This window comes from Dendrobates tinctorius, unplaced genomic scaffold (genome assembly GCF_039654945.1).
Source record: "Dendrobates tinctorius isolate UK_male_01 unplaced genomic scaffold, ASM3965494v1 ptg000013l, whole genome shotgun sequence".
Taxonomy (NCBI): domain Eukaryota; kingdom Metazoa; phylum Chordata; class Amphibia; order Anura; family Dendrobatidae; genus Dendrobates; species Dendrobates tinctorius.
Window position 1 is genome coordinate 6,572,697 of NW_027361681.1, and position 15,197 is coordinate 6,587,893.

Sequence of the window (15,197 nt, forward strand, 5' to 3'; positions counted from 1 at the left end):
TTTATTGGGGAATATTTTTTTTTTTTTTTACTAATTTATTTGGCGATTTTTTTTAATTTATTTTTACACTTTTTTTTAAATTTTTTTTTACTTTATTACATAGTCCCAGGTGGGACATCACTGTCCTGTGACAGATCGCTGATCTGTCACATCACAGATCACTGTGACAGATCAGCAATCTGTCACAGGCAGTGCACAAGGCTTCCTCATGCCTGCGCTTTGCAGGCACTGAGGAAGCCAGCTTCCCCAGGCCCCCGAAGGCCCCCGTCGCCATCTTGGATTCGGGGGCCTGGAGGATAGGAGTCCCCCGCAGCAGCGCTGCACATTGCGCTGCCGTGGGGGGCTCAGGGAAGCACGGAGGGAGCCCCCTCCCTGCCGATGCTTCCCTTTAACTCCCGGTACACCGCGATCGCGTTTGATCGCGGTGTGCAAGGGGTTAATGTGTCGGGGGCGGTCCGTGACCGCCCCTGACACATAGTGCCGGGTGTCAGCTGTGATAATCAGCTGACACCCGGCCGCGATCAGCGGCGCTCACCACGTGGGCGCCGCTGATCGCGGTAGACGTACTATCCCGTCCCCGGTCATACGGGCCCGGGTACCGTGGACGGGATAGTACGTCTCATGTCAGGAAGGGGTTAATTATTGTATTATTGTTAACACTGTTACTTATGACTGTATTGTTTGAAACTGTTAAACTGTAAAGCGCTGTGGAATATGTTGGTGCTATATAAATAACAATTATTATTATTATTATTAGAACACAGAGAAGCGGGATGGTGATGCTAGTTATGGCATCATCGCCGCTCCCTATCTTGGTCAAGTCCTCTAAGTTTTGGAGGATGGTACTTATATCTGACATCCATGTCCACTCCTGAGGTCTTATGTGTGGAGTCTGAACTGAATACCGATGGTCTTGTTGATGCTGGTAGTAAACAACTGCCCTCTTCTACTCACAAATCCTTTCCAACTTATGCAGTGTAGAGTTCCAATGCGTGGGGACATCACACACCAGTCGGTGAGTCGGAAACTGCAAATACTCCTGAAGCATGGCAAGGGCGGCTGAAGCTGTAGCTGACTCTCTAAAATGGGCACACAGGCAGCGTACCTTCACAAGCAGATCATGCAACTCCAGGTAGCTTTTGAGAAACCGTTGAACAACGAGGTTAAGTACATGGGCCAGCCATGGTACGTGTGTGAACTCACCTCACCTCAGAGCCGCCACCAGGTTCCGGCCATTGTCACACACGACCATGCCTGGCTGTAGGTTCAGCAGTGTCAGCCACAGATCTGCCTGCTCTTTCAGAGCTGTTCACAACTCTTCAGCATTGTGCGCTTTGTCACCTAAGCATATTAGCTTCACCATAGCTTGTTGCCGCTTAGCTGAGGCAGTGCTGCAGTGCTTCCAGCTTGTGACTGATGTGGTCATTTCGGAGATGGAGGCTGAAGAGGAGGAGGAGGTGCAGGAGCTGTAGACTGTGGGGACAATCCAGATTGACGTAGTGCCCGCAATCCTCGGCGTCGTGAGGATGTGTTCCATCCAAAGTACCATTATTCCACAGCCTCTCCTCTCTGCCAGGCCCTTCACTTGCTTCCTATTGCTCAGAGGCTACAATTCAAAACCCTAACTATGACATTCAAAGACATCCACAACCTGTCTCCTCAATACATCTGTGACATGGTCTCACAAGGTCCGATTGGGTCCCGGCCTCCACTATGTTAACCCAGTATGCCATCAGCGAGATGTACCATCCCTGCCCACAAGCACTTGTCCACGTGTCTGTGGTTAGGTGGACTTTCCTAGTAACACCATGCTCAAAGGCCCAGGTAATGTTGTGGGACACGTGCTTATGTAATGCCGGGATGGAACAGCGGGAGACATAGTGTCGGCTGGGACCGAGTACTTTGGGACAGCCGTCGCAATAATGTTGCGGAAAAATTCCATCTCCACAAGCTTTAAAGGCAACATTTAATGCACAAGCAATCAAGAAATGTGGAAATTTAGTAGTGTGGCCTGTGGGGCATTGAATGCGTATTTTCGCTTGCATTCCAAGGACTGAGGTAGGGACAAATGAACACTGTGCTGGGACTAGGACGTAGACGTGCTTGTTGATGGTGCTAGTTGAGTGTGTTCAATGACAGAAACAGGGCAGGAGGCATCACCCGCAGACACTCTTCCTGGACCCTGGGGTTCAGCCAAAAAGTCAGGTGCTTTGCTGCTATCTGCCTGATCATGCTGTTAGTGGTCAGCTGGTATTTTTGGTAGCCCTGCTGATGCGGGCATGGCAGGTGGTGCAAATGGTCTGTTTGGGGTTATTGGCAGAATCTTTAAAAAACAACCAGACTCGGGAACACCTAACAGTTGTACTGCCAACTTCCGTTGTGTTGGTGTTACAGGGACATTCAGCATCTCCCTCTCCCACACCACCTCCTTACCTCGCCTCCTGTCAGTCGGTGTTCCCCAAGGTTCAGTTCTAGGACCTCTACTCTTCACCTTATACACCTTTGGCCTGGGACAGCTCATAGAATCCCACGGTTTGCAATATCAGCTCTATGCTGGTGACATGCAGGTCTACCTATCTGGACCTGACATCACCTCCTTCCTGACTAAAATGCAACAATGTCTGTCCACTATTTCATCCTTCTTTTCTGCTCACTTTCTAAAACTGAACATGGACAAAACAGAATTCATCATCTTTCACCCATCTCACTCTACCTCTCCACCAGACCTATCCATCAATGTCAATGGCTGCTCACTTTCACCAGACCTGGTGTCTGAGGGTGATCCTCGACTCTGCCCTCTTTTTCAAGACACATATCTAAGCCCTTGCCTCCTCCTGCCGACTGCAACTCAAAAATATTTCACGGATCCGTACATTCCTTGACCAAAAAACTGAAAAACACTGTTGCATGCCCTCATCATCTCCCGCCTCGACTATTGCAACCTTCTACTCTCAGGCCTCCCCTCTAGCACTCTTGCACCATTCCAATCTATCCTAAACTCTGCTGCCCAACTAATCCACCTGTCTCACCACTATTCCCCAGCCTCTCCTCACTAAACCCTGAAACTATGACATACAAAGCCATCCTGAACCTGTCTCCTCCATATATCTGTGACATGGTCTCCCAGTACTTACCTACTCGCAACCGTCGATCCTCTCAAGATCTCCTAATCTACTCACCTCTTATCTCTTCTTCCCACAACCACATACAAGACTTCTCCTGTGCTTCATCCATACTCTGTAACTCTCTACCCCAACACATCAGACTTACGCCTATGGAAACATTCAAAACAAACCTGAAGAACCACCGACAAGCCTACAACCTGCAGTAATCCTCAGTCTACTGAACTGCCACATGACCAGCTCTACCCTCCAATAGTCTATCCTCACCCATCACCTGTAGAATGTGAGCCCTCATAGGAAGGGTCCTCTATCCTTCTGTACTTGTGTGTGCCTTGTATTGCTCATGTTTAGTGTACTTGTCTATGCATGGCCCTTTTTCACATGTAAAGCGCCATGTAATAAATGGCGCTATAAAACTGACTAGTAATAATATCAGCCACCACCTTGTCTTCCACTTATGCACCCTGTTCCTCCTCCTGACTTTCTGGAAATTGTGGATCATCATTGCCCACCTCTAGTGACACGTTCCCACCATCGCCTTAGTGTGACGATGGCTGCTCAAATGTTTGGGCATCGCTACATGCGATATCATCTTGCCCCGCTTCAAATGGACTGGGCGAGAGGCCCGTATCTATAAATGGAAAAGTGAACAGCTCTTAAGAGTGTCCAAGTGTGGGATCAGTTGTCTCCGGGCACTCGGCATGGTGGGAGGAAGGAAGCTCAGGGTGAGGAATATACGACCCAGACTCACAGCTACACAGACTTGACCATGTGGAAGACAGGGTGCTGGTGGTGGTGGCAAAGTGACTGGTGGTGGCAAAGTGACTGGAAGTAGTATCGGCTATCCAACCAACAACCTTTTGACGCTGCTCTGGCTTCAATGGTGGTGTGCTGCTGCGGTCCCCTAGTAATTGGGACAGGAAAGTCGAGCGAGAAGCTGTGGGTGCTTGTTATGGCCCAATTTCTGCTTGCCCATGTCCTCGGCCTCTGCATGCACCATCACCATCATGTTCACTTCCCCGTACCTTGCCACGTGCCTTGGACATTTTAAATGGACTACAATGTTTTCCACGTCCACTAGAAATGGCTGAATTTTAAGCCAACTATATGTGATCTATGTGCGTGAAAACCCCAGTTTAAAATATCTGTCCTGTCGGTAAAAAAATTTTTTTCAGCAAACTGGTTTCAATAACTAGGGTAAACTAGGGTAAGACACAGGCAAAACAGTTAATTGGAGGACTCAAATGCCACAATTTGTAGCCCAAAGATAGATGAGGTGTCTGACGGAGCTAGCCCACTTTCAAATATTTTGCCTGTATTTTTTTATTTTTGGGGATGAAAAATTGTGTGAATAAGAAGGCTTAAGGGCCTGTCACACTAAGCGATATCACTAGCAATATCGCTATAACATCACTGGTTTTTGTGACGTAGCAGCGATATTGCTAGCGATGTCGCTCTGTGTGATACTTACCTCCGACCGGCTCCCCCTGCTGATTATCGCTGATCGCGCGAGAACGTTCTGGACCATTTCTCGTCGTCAGCTTCCTGCTGGGCTTCCTGTGCCGTCGACGAGCGGCGCGTGGATGCGGGCGGGAGGACGTCAGGATCGCCTCGTCTGACAGGTAAGTAACGACCACCGACCCCTGCTATGTCGCTGGTGAGATCTGCCTGTGTGGCAGCTCACTAGCGACCACTTAGCGATGCACCAGCGATCCTGACCGCGTCATATCGCTGGTCAGGATCACTGGTGCATCGCTAAGTGTGACAGTACCTTAAGACACAACCAAAACAATTCTATGGAGCCTGAAACCTTCTGCATATTAAAACAGAGCTGGGTCACCTTATCAAGCTTGGGAGGAGAAGATTAACACTTTATTTACTGCCTGTCAGCAGGTCTCACAAAGTATTTAAAATGCAGAGTCCACAAAAAATGCACAGAATTTATATGAAAACACACAATATATCTGGAATCCCATAGAAATGGCCACTTTGTGGGATACCACACATCCTCCATGTCTCTTCTGACACCACCACTAGAACACCAGGGTGAACATTTTCTGTGATGCAACAGCCACGTTATTGGTTGCAAAGGGGTGTTTGTGGTCTCAGCAGAGTTCACCAATCGTTTCTTGTGTCTCCCCCCTCCCAATGAGGAGTCAAAATAAATTTCAATTTAAAAAAATTATAGGGTTGGACAGGAAGAGCAAATGTCTTGGTATGACATTGCGCCCTGCGAACACTAGAGCTGCTTTTTTTAATTACCAGCATTACATAAAAAATTTTAAATGCAGATGAAGTTGATAGAAAACCACAATCTGTGTCCTTCCAGCATTCCTCTGTACACATCTTAGACCAGGTACATACTGCGTTAAAGCAGACCGTTCAACACATAGCGTTGACGGGCTGCATTAGCGCTATAGCATAACGCGATCGAGCTATGCTATACCGCTAGCGCAGCTTCTCTATCTGCGCTAGCAGTGATGGACCCCCGGAAGTTGCAGCCCGTGTCTGAGGGTCCGCTACAGAATGATGGCACATTGCTAGCACATGCCGATTTACGGCATGTGCTAGTGATGCGCTCCTAATGGAAGTGAATGGCAGTGTTAACGGATTGCGTTATACCGCGTTATGCCGCGGTGTAACGCAATCCGTTGAACGGACTGCCTTAATGCAGTGTGACCCTAGCCTGAATATTTAGATCACTATTACCATGATCTATTTCCCTTCAGCATTTCTCTGTCTTCAGATCACAGATATCACAAAATACTTCAGCCGCAGGGCAATAAGTATTGCCTACAATTGAACAGTTCTGGATTACATTTGTACAGTGTGAAACATTAATTTAAAAAAAAAGTATTTGTCTAAAACACAGTCAGTGGACACTTAATAATTCCCCTCGCCATTTAAAGGAATATAAAGGTCTTGAAATCAATTTGTAGGAATCCAGATATTAAAACTACAAAACAACAAAGATTATCTTTTAAGTTGAAACAGATTATTGAAGAAAACACACTATTTGGACTTACATAACAAATTGCCAAATGAAGAGATCCAGAGGATAAAAAAAAATTACATTGCTTTATTAGATATTTCAAATATAAAACACTAAGTTAAAAATAAAATACAATACAAGTGCGCCCTAACCAGAAAGGGAACAAACTGCAGAAAACAGGTAATCAAACATATATTTAAATATGTACTGTACGGTCAAGGTTCATATAGTACAGCAAATAGCTGCCTACATACAAATGTCATACATACAGTATATTATCCAAATGGATGCAGGCTTATTATACACATAATCATACAAAAGGTACATTTTCCATGTTACCAGGAATGATATCCTGCAAACAGCAGCTGCCAAATGAAAACCTCTGAGTCCCTCCTCACCCCAACGCACGTTTCGCATCCAGCCTCTTCTGGGGGCGTGTCTATTGGTGGGTAAGTGAGGGTTTATAAAGTGAGCTGGCACAAATAGAGAGACAGAATGAAGACATGTGCTAGGAAAAATGATGATGAAAGCACCGGATGTTATCGGTGCATGAGGACTCCTCTCCACTTCCATTATGAAAGTGTCACTTCCGGTCCTTGTGCTCACTAGAACGCAAGCAGTCCAGTGATAGAGCGCATCCGGAAATGTATAGGAAGGGGGGAGTGCGTTGCTGGATGAGAAACGTACGTTGGGGTAAGGAGGGACTCAGTGGTTTTCATTTGAGAGCTGCTGTCTGCAGGACATCATTCCTGGTAACTTGCAAAATGTACCTTTTATATGATTATGTGTATAGTTAGTCTGCATCCATTTGGATAATATCCTGAATGTTAGGTGTTGGGTTCCTGCCTCTACACAGAAGGGAACTCGAGCCTTGCCTTCTGCAGTCTCCCATTCCTCTCCAGCTGGAGAGGAGGCTGCTCAGCAGAGACGTCAGTCCCAGCACCTTGCCCAGGCTAATGCTAGGCGTCTGGTTGCTCCTCCTGGTTCTGCTAATGTATCATGCGTGAGTCAGCAGCAAGCAGATGCTCCTCCTGGGACTAAGTCCTGCTTTTCCTCTACTGAGCATGCCCGTGGGACGACCTCCCATTGAAGGTCAGAGGTCACATGCGCAGGTCCCGTTCCTGCTCGGATTGGTCCACTGGGAAGGTCCCAGAAGGATGCCGCTATAAAAGAGTTGCATGGCCGCTCAGCCATGCGCTAGTATAGACTCTTGTGGCTTATGGTGTGTATGATGACGGATGCTTGATACTGCGACTGACTCATTATGATCCCCTCCCTCTGGTTGTGCTTGGGTTCAGGGAATAGGAGTTAGAGTCAGCGCCCACCAGTGGCATTGCATTCGCCACCGTGCTCCCAGTCATCAGCACGTGCTAGCGTCCAATATTGCCTATCTGTCCAGGGCACAATCGCACCACGTCGAGTGTTAGCAATCGCCAGTGCAGTGCTATGCGCAAGTTGAGCGCTTTCTTAGCCCAACCCTGGGCAATTACTGGCATCCGCCAGAGCGGCACTCTGCACACTTGCGCGCTCTATTTGTAATAGTATTTTCTGCTGGCTCCGCAGTTTGCGGCGCCGAGCACTAGAGGTCTAGAGGGACTCCTGTCTGGTATCCTAAGGGCAGAGTTCTGAGACTCTACACTAGCGCTCCATTTGCCGAGTGGAGTTAACAGGCTTTGGGATTTGTGCCAGCGAACTCTGTGAAGTTACAGAGTTCGCTCCTGTTTACACCGGGTCAGTGGTTACCCGCTGGTGTTTAGTTTTCTCTCTGCCATTACCGAGCAGCAGTTTACCATCTCTGCGCGGTGGACCCCAGGCTGTGAACGCACCTAATTATCATTTTTATTATTTGTTGCGTTCTGCCAGCCTAATACTGTATGTATGACATTTGTATATTGGCAGCTATTTGCTGTACTATATGAACCTTGACTGAACATATTTAAATATATGTTTGGTTACCTGTTTCCTGCAGTTTAACTATGGCTTTTTTGATTAATATATTTAATATATGTCTGCCTGTGACATGAGCCTTAATTGTGCATAATATAGATCACCACTTCGTTCCCTTTCTGGTTGGGGCGCTCTTGTATTGTATTTTATTTTTAACTTAGTGTTTTATATTTGAAATATCTAATAAAGCAATGTAATTTTTATCTTATCATCCTCTGGATCCTTCGGCAATTTGTTATGTAAGTTCGAATAGTGTGTTTACATTATTTGAAGTGCCAGTCTTAGTAATGTTTGGACATTTATGGATTTATTTAGATTATTGAAGACATGTAAACAAGTTCTTCAACATTTATTTAGCCTCCCTTGACAGAACAGTAGAACCATAATCGTGCTGTATCACAATACTAGAGCAAGGGGAAAACGGAAATTCATGAGGCAATAACACAAATGCCCCACAACGAAGATGAACCGTACTACAATGCCGGAAACAGGATAAGTTGTCCAATGTTTCATGCCAGACTCCTTTAAACATCAACTACCTAATAATAATAATAATAATTTTATTTCTATAGCATCTAAATATTCCACAGCACTTTACATTTCAGAGGGGACTGGTACAGACAATAGACATTACAGCATAACAATAATCACATAGATCATAACAGATACCAAGAGGAATGAGGGCCCTGCTTGCAAGCTTACAAACTATGAGGAAAAAAAGGTAGACACGAAAGAAAGGTGGGTGGTAACAGTTGCTTTCATTGTTCGGACCAGCCATAATGTTAAGTGTGCAACAGTACAGACACAGAGGGCTAACAGATGCATAAAGCATGTGGGAAAATGATGCCGGGAACCTGATTATGGTAAAACTTTTGACTGTGCCACACAGGGATAGTTAGGTTAATGTGTTGAGGCGGTAGGCCAGTCTGAATAAATGCATTTTTAGGGCATGCTTAAAATTGTAGGGATTGGGGACTAATCGTATTGATCTGGGAAGTGCATTCCAAACAATTGGCGCTGCACGTGTATTGTCTTGGAGACGGGAGTGGGAGGTTCTGATTATTGAGGATGCTAACCTCAGGTCATCAACAGAACGGAGGGCACGGGTAGGGTGGTAGACTGAGACAAGGGAGGAGATGTAGGGTGGTGCTGAGCAGTGGAATGCTTTATGGGTGAGGGTAATAAGTTTGTACTGGATTCTGGAGTGGATGGGTAGCCAGTGTAATGACTGGTGCAAGGTAGAGGCATCAGTGTAACGATTGGCGAGGAATATGATCCTGGTTGCAGCATTCAAGACAGATTGGAGGGGGGAGAGTTTGGTAAGAGGGAGACCAATTAGAAGAGAGTTACAGTAGTCCAGACGAGAATGAATAAGAGAAACAGTAAGAGTTTTTGCGGAGTCGAAAGTAAGAAAAGGTGGAATTCTAGAAATGTTTTTGAGGTGCAGATAACAAGAGCGAGCCAGTGATCAGATGCGGGGGGTGAATGAAAGCTCAGAGTAAAGTATGACCCCAAGACAGCGGGCATATTTCTGGGGAGTAATGGTTTAACCACACACGGAAATGGCAATGTCGGGCATAGGTGCATTAGTGGAGGGAGGAAACACAAGGAGTTCAGTCTTTGACAGGTTCAGTTTCAGATATAGTGAGGACATGATGTTAGACACAGAGTTTAGACAATCGCTGGTATTTTCTAAAAAGTCAGGCATGATGTCAGGAGAAGAAACATATAATTGGGTGTCATCAGTATAGAGATGGTATTGGAAACCAAATCTGCTGATTTTTTGACTAATAGGGGCAGTATACAAAGAGAAGAGGAGGGGGCCTAGAACTGATCCTTGAGGAACCCCAACAGTAAGGGGATGATTTGGGGATGAGGAGCCAGCAAAAGATACAGTAAAGGAACGGTCAGAGAGATAGGAGGAGAACCAGGAGAGAACGGTGTCCTTGATGCCGATGGAGTGGAGCATAGTGAGGAGGAGCTGGTGATCCACAGTGTCGAATGCTGCAGAGAGATCCAAGAGAATTAGCATGAAGGAATGACCATTTGATTTAGCTGTTAGTAGATCATTAGAGACTATAGTGAGGACAGTTTCAGTAGAGTGTAAAGAGCAGAAACCGGATTGGAGAGGGTCGAGAAGAGAGTTATCTGAGAGATAGCGGATAAGATGGGAGTGGACCAGGCGTTTCAGGAGTTTAGAGATGAAGGGAAGATTAGAGACAGGTCTATAGTTAGCGTCACAGTTTTGGTCGAGGGATGTTTTTTAATTAATGGCTGTATGATAGCATGCTTAAATGAGGAAGGAAAGATACCAGAAGAAAGAGAGAGGTTAAATATTTTAGTTAGGTGAGTGGTGACAGCAGGGGAAATGGACTGTAGGAGATGTGACGGAATTGGGTCACTGGTGCAAGTGGTTGGGCGAGAAGATGCAAGGAGCCTGCTTACTTCTTCTTCTGTGACTGGTTCAAAATCAATGCATAGGCAAACAGTATGCCAATACCAAATAAATAAGAATAGGAACTTTGGCTTAATGTTGACATCCCGTATGTGTGTTCAAAGGCTTATTGGGGTGTATGTAACTTTGGTGCAGGGCATGCCTTGCATTCAATGCATAAGAAAACAGTATGGGAGTACCAAATGTATAATGTGAACTTGGTTTTCCTGTGGCCATCCAGTACGTGTGTACAAAAGCTTATTGGGGTTTGTGTAACTTTGGTGCAGGCCAGGCCTTGGTTTCAATGCATAGGCAAACAGTATGCCAGTACCAAATAAATAAGAATGGGAACTTTGGCTTAATGTGGCCATCCAGTATGTTGCTTCAAAGGCTCATTGGGGGTGCATGTAACTTTGGTGCAGGGCAGGCCTTGCATTCAATGCTTAAGCAAACAGTATGGGAGTACCAAATGATTCAAGTGAAGTGGGTTTTCCTGTGGCCATCCAGTATGTTGCTTCAAAGGCTTATTGGGGTGCATGTAACTTTGGTACAGGGCAGGCCTTGCATTCAATGCATTGGCAAACAGTATGCCGGTACCAAATAAATAAGAATGGGAACTTTGGCTTAATGTGGCCATAAAGTACGTTGCTTCAAAGGCTTATTGGGGTGCATGTAACTTTGGTGCAGGGCAGGCCTTGCATTCAATGCATAAGCAAACAGTATGGGAGTGCCAAATGAATAATGTGAACTTGGTTTTCCTGTGGCCATCTAGCACGTGTGTTCAAAGGCTTATTGGAGTGCGTGTAACTTTGGTGCAGGGCAGGCCTGGCATTCTATGCCTAAGCAAACAGTATGGGAGTACCAAATGAATAATGTAAAGTGGGTTTTCCTGTAGCCATCGATTATGTGTGTTCAAAGACTCTTTGGGGTGCATGTAACTTTGGTGCTGGGCAGCCCTTGCATTCAATGCATAAGCAAACAGTATAGGAGTACCAAATAAATAATATGAACTTGGTTTTCCTGTGGCCATCCAGTACGTGTGTTCAAAGGCTTATTGGGGTGCATGTAACTTTGGTGCAAGGCAGGCCTTGCATTCAATACATAAACAAAAAGTATGGGAGTACCAAATGAATACTGGGAACTTTGGTTGCATATGGCCATCCAGTACGTGTGTTCAAAGGCTTATTGGGGTGCCTGTAACTTTGGTGCTGGGCAGGACTTGCATTCAGTGCATAAGCAAACAGTATGGGAGTACCAAATGAATAATGTGAAGTGGGTTTTCCTGTGGCCATCCAGTACGTGGGTTCAAAGGCTTATTGGGGTGCAAATAACTTTGGTGCAGGGCAGGCCTTGCATTCAATGCACAAGCAAACAGTATAGGAGTACCAAATGAATACTTGGAACTTTGGTTGCATGTGGCCATCCATGACGTCTGTTCAATGTCTTGTAGTGGTGCGTCCAAATATTGGGCAACCCTGCCACTCACTGCATGCGCAATAACAGTATAAGGGACTCAATGTTTATTAATGGGAAAAACAAAGCATAGCTGACTGCTGGCCCTTTAAAAATAGACTTTGTGCTTTCAGAGTCACTCCTTCATAAATGAAACAGGATGTGTCTGATGATGTGTCACACACCACATGGCCAAATAAAGTTGTAAAATGTTAAAGTGACATTTCACAGTGAATGCATTTATCTTGGTTGAAAGCAAAGGTGAAGTTGAAAGATGCATCAAAAACGGTACGTGTGAACATGGCCCAAGTGGTGATGGAACATTTTTGTTTTGGGTTATTTATTTTGCCTTATATAAAAGTCATTACTCTGGAAAGGATGTTCCTTAACATATTTCCCAGGAAAATCCATTTTTGTTTTGTTTTTGTATGTTTTATTGTGCGCCTGTAAAAGTGGCGTAAGACTCTGACAACATTGTTCATAGCTGTGACCTGGGAGTCATAATTGCTTCCAGGGGTCTTCTCCATTATGTTCCCATGTCATTTTAACACTGTTTCCATCATTTTCAGACTTTTTTAGACCTAAAAGGACCCCCGGGGGGTCGCGGTAAAAATAGTCGGTTTTCCCATAGACTTCCATTGGGCTTGTTGCTCGGGTCGAGCACCCGAGCATTCCAATTTGCTTGAGACACAAGCAATGAGCATTTTAGTGCTCACCCATCACTACATGAGATGTAAAAAAAAGTCCTTCTTCAACCTTGTGTTCACTTTAGGCTGTGACTTTCAGCTGCAATCAGGACCTGGAATTAACTATGTATGTGCAGTGACCTCTGGAGTCTGTGGCTGGAAGTCGCAGTCTGGTGTACACTTTAAGTTGGGTCTTCCAAACATGAGTAGGAGCATGAGCAGTGAACTTAAGGGCATGTTGGTGGTCAGAAACTCATGCCTAGAGGTAACACCCTGTCAGAGAAGCAATGTGATGGAAGGATGGGGGACCAGACATTAGCCAGGGTGCAGCAGGGGCAACCAGAGAGGTAAGAGGCCTGCCATATTTTGTAAAGAAAATTAATCTCCACTCACCAATCTGCCTGTCTCCACTTCTCCCTGCCTTATTTCTGATCCTCTGTGCCTCCATGACTTCGCATGTCTGTCATAATGTTCACTCTAGGCTGGGGCTTGCGGCCATGGGCAGACCCCAGAAATCATTGCACATGCGCAGTGAACTCCAGAACCTGGAATCAGAAGCCTTCGCTCAGTGTTCACTGTAGACCGCTAGTAGGTTTCAGAGCATTCACAGTGAATTCCAGGGCCTATTAAAGGCCAAATACCCTGGCCTAGAGTGAAAACCAAACCGGAGAGGCAGATGGCTGCCATTTTGCTAAATTTGCAAAAAGCTAATTACAAAAAATCCTTATTCTCCAGACTGCAGATTTCTGTAAAATTCAAGAATTCAGTTTCACTCAAATATACTTGCTCATATCATTTATAGTGTAGAGACTAGAGTAGCTTCTACTAAAGTGCTCAATGGGCTAATTTGTTTATATGGAGCTTAAGTAATAGAAATGAAATGCATTACCCATGTAAGACACCAAGGACATAATCGATTCCAAAATAATTGTACTTGTGTTCTTTATGAACTTTGGCACATCACAACCAAAGTAAACTATATTGGGACTTCTTATGTGACTGTTGGGTACAATATATAATGCACTTTATTTTGTGGTTGTACACCCCTAATATACTGCACATTAGATCATCATCATTTATGAATCTATACTTGAACTACTACATTAACTCCTTCTTCGACACTGGAGCACAAAGAAAAGAGACCCTAGACCACCAAGATAAATGACATTAATAACCTCAGAACTTTAAATCACCCGGTAGTTTGAATTAGTATACAATTATTTTTCCTATATTTTTGGATGCATCTTACAGTCCGAAAAATAAAGTATATTCAAAATTTTCCATCAATATTATTATAATCCAAGATTAGAAAAACATGTCTCAAACTGAAAATCGAACTGAAACAAAACAAAACAGCCTTCACATTCTGTTGTTCATATTTTACTGAAAGTTGCAAATAATAACCCCTTTGGGAAATCTTTATTCATTTGCAGAATTTGGTTACTTTCCCATAGCAGAAAAATAGTCCACAGACACTGTACTGGACACTATCATCCTGTTTCTCATATTATAAGATCTATATAAAAAAATTTGCTACTAAAACTCTGAGAACTAAGAGTACAGTAAACTAATATTAGACAATTTTATTCTCAGTTAACCACTTAGTGACAGAGCTAATTTTGACCTTAGTGACCAAATCCCGTTTTTCAAATCTGACGTGTCAGGTTATGTGGTAATAACTATGGAATGCTTCAACATATCCAACTGATTCTGAAATTATTTTTTTTTTTAAACATTACTTTCTGTATGCAGTAAAGCTATGTTGGTATGTTTTGTATTTTTAAATGAAAATATCTGAAACTTGCTGAAAATTTAGAAAAGCTACTAGCAATTTTCAAGCTTTGAATGCTTATTCCTTAAAGCATATGGTCATACCAATAACATTTATATGTGAAAACAAAAAATTAAGTTTTTGCAATTGAAATGTCATTCTAGCCTAATTTTTTTAATTTTCACAAGGGGTAATTGAAGAAAATGGATGCCAAAGTTTTTAAGCAATTTCTCCTAAACACTCAGACACCAAATATGGTCAAAACTAATGTTTCAGCACATGGCAGGGATTGGAAAGCAAAGAGAACGATTTGACTGTTGGAGTGCAAATTTGGAAGACATGTTGCATTTGCTGAGGTGCAAAAAAACAGTAACACCCTCAAGTGACCGTATTTCGGAAGCTAAATACCACAATAAATTCATCTAGGTGTGTGGTGGGAATTTTTAACCCACAAACTATATCACAGAAGTTTATGATTGGTCCGTAGAAACAAAAAACATAATACCGTATTTTTTGCCTAAAATGTTACTTTAGCATCAACAATTTAATTTCCATAAGCGGTAATAAAAGAAAATGGATGTCACGAAGTGACTGGCCCTGTGTAGCGTGACCTGACAATTGGTCGGTCACCAAACAACAAGACATACAAGGGGACACCGGGGACACAATTACAATGGTAGGCCCTGCTAAAGGGAATGGGGAAAGGGACACCTCCTGCACTCTCCTGCGGCTGTGTCCTGCACTAACCTGATGTCCCTATACAGCTTCTTTCAAACCATCACCGAGCAGGATA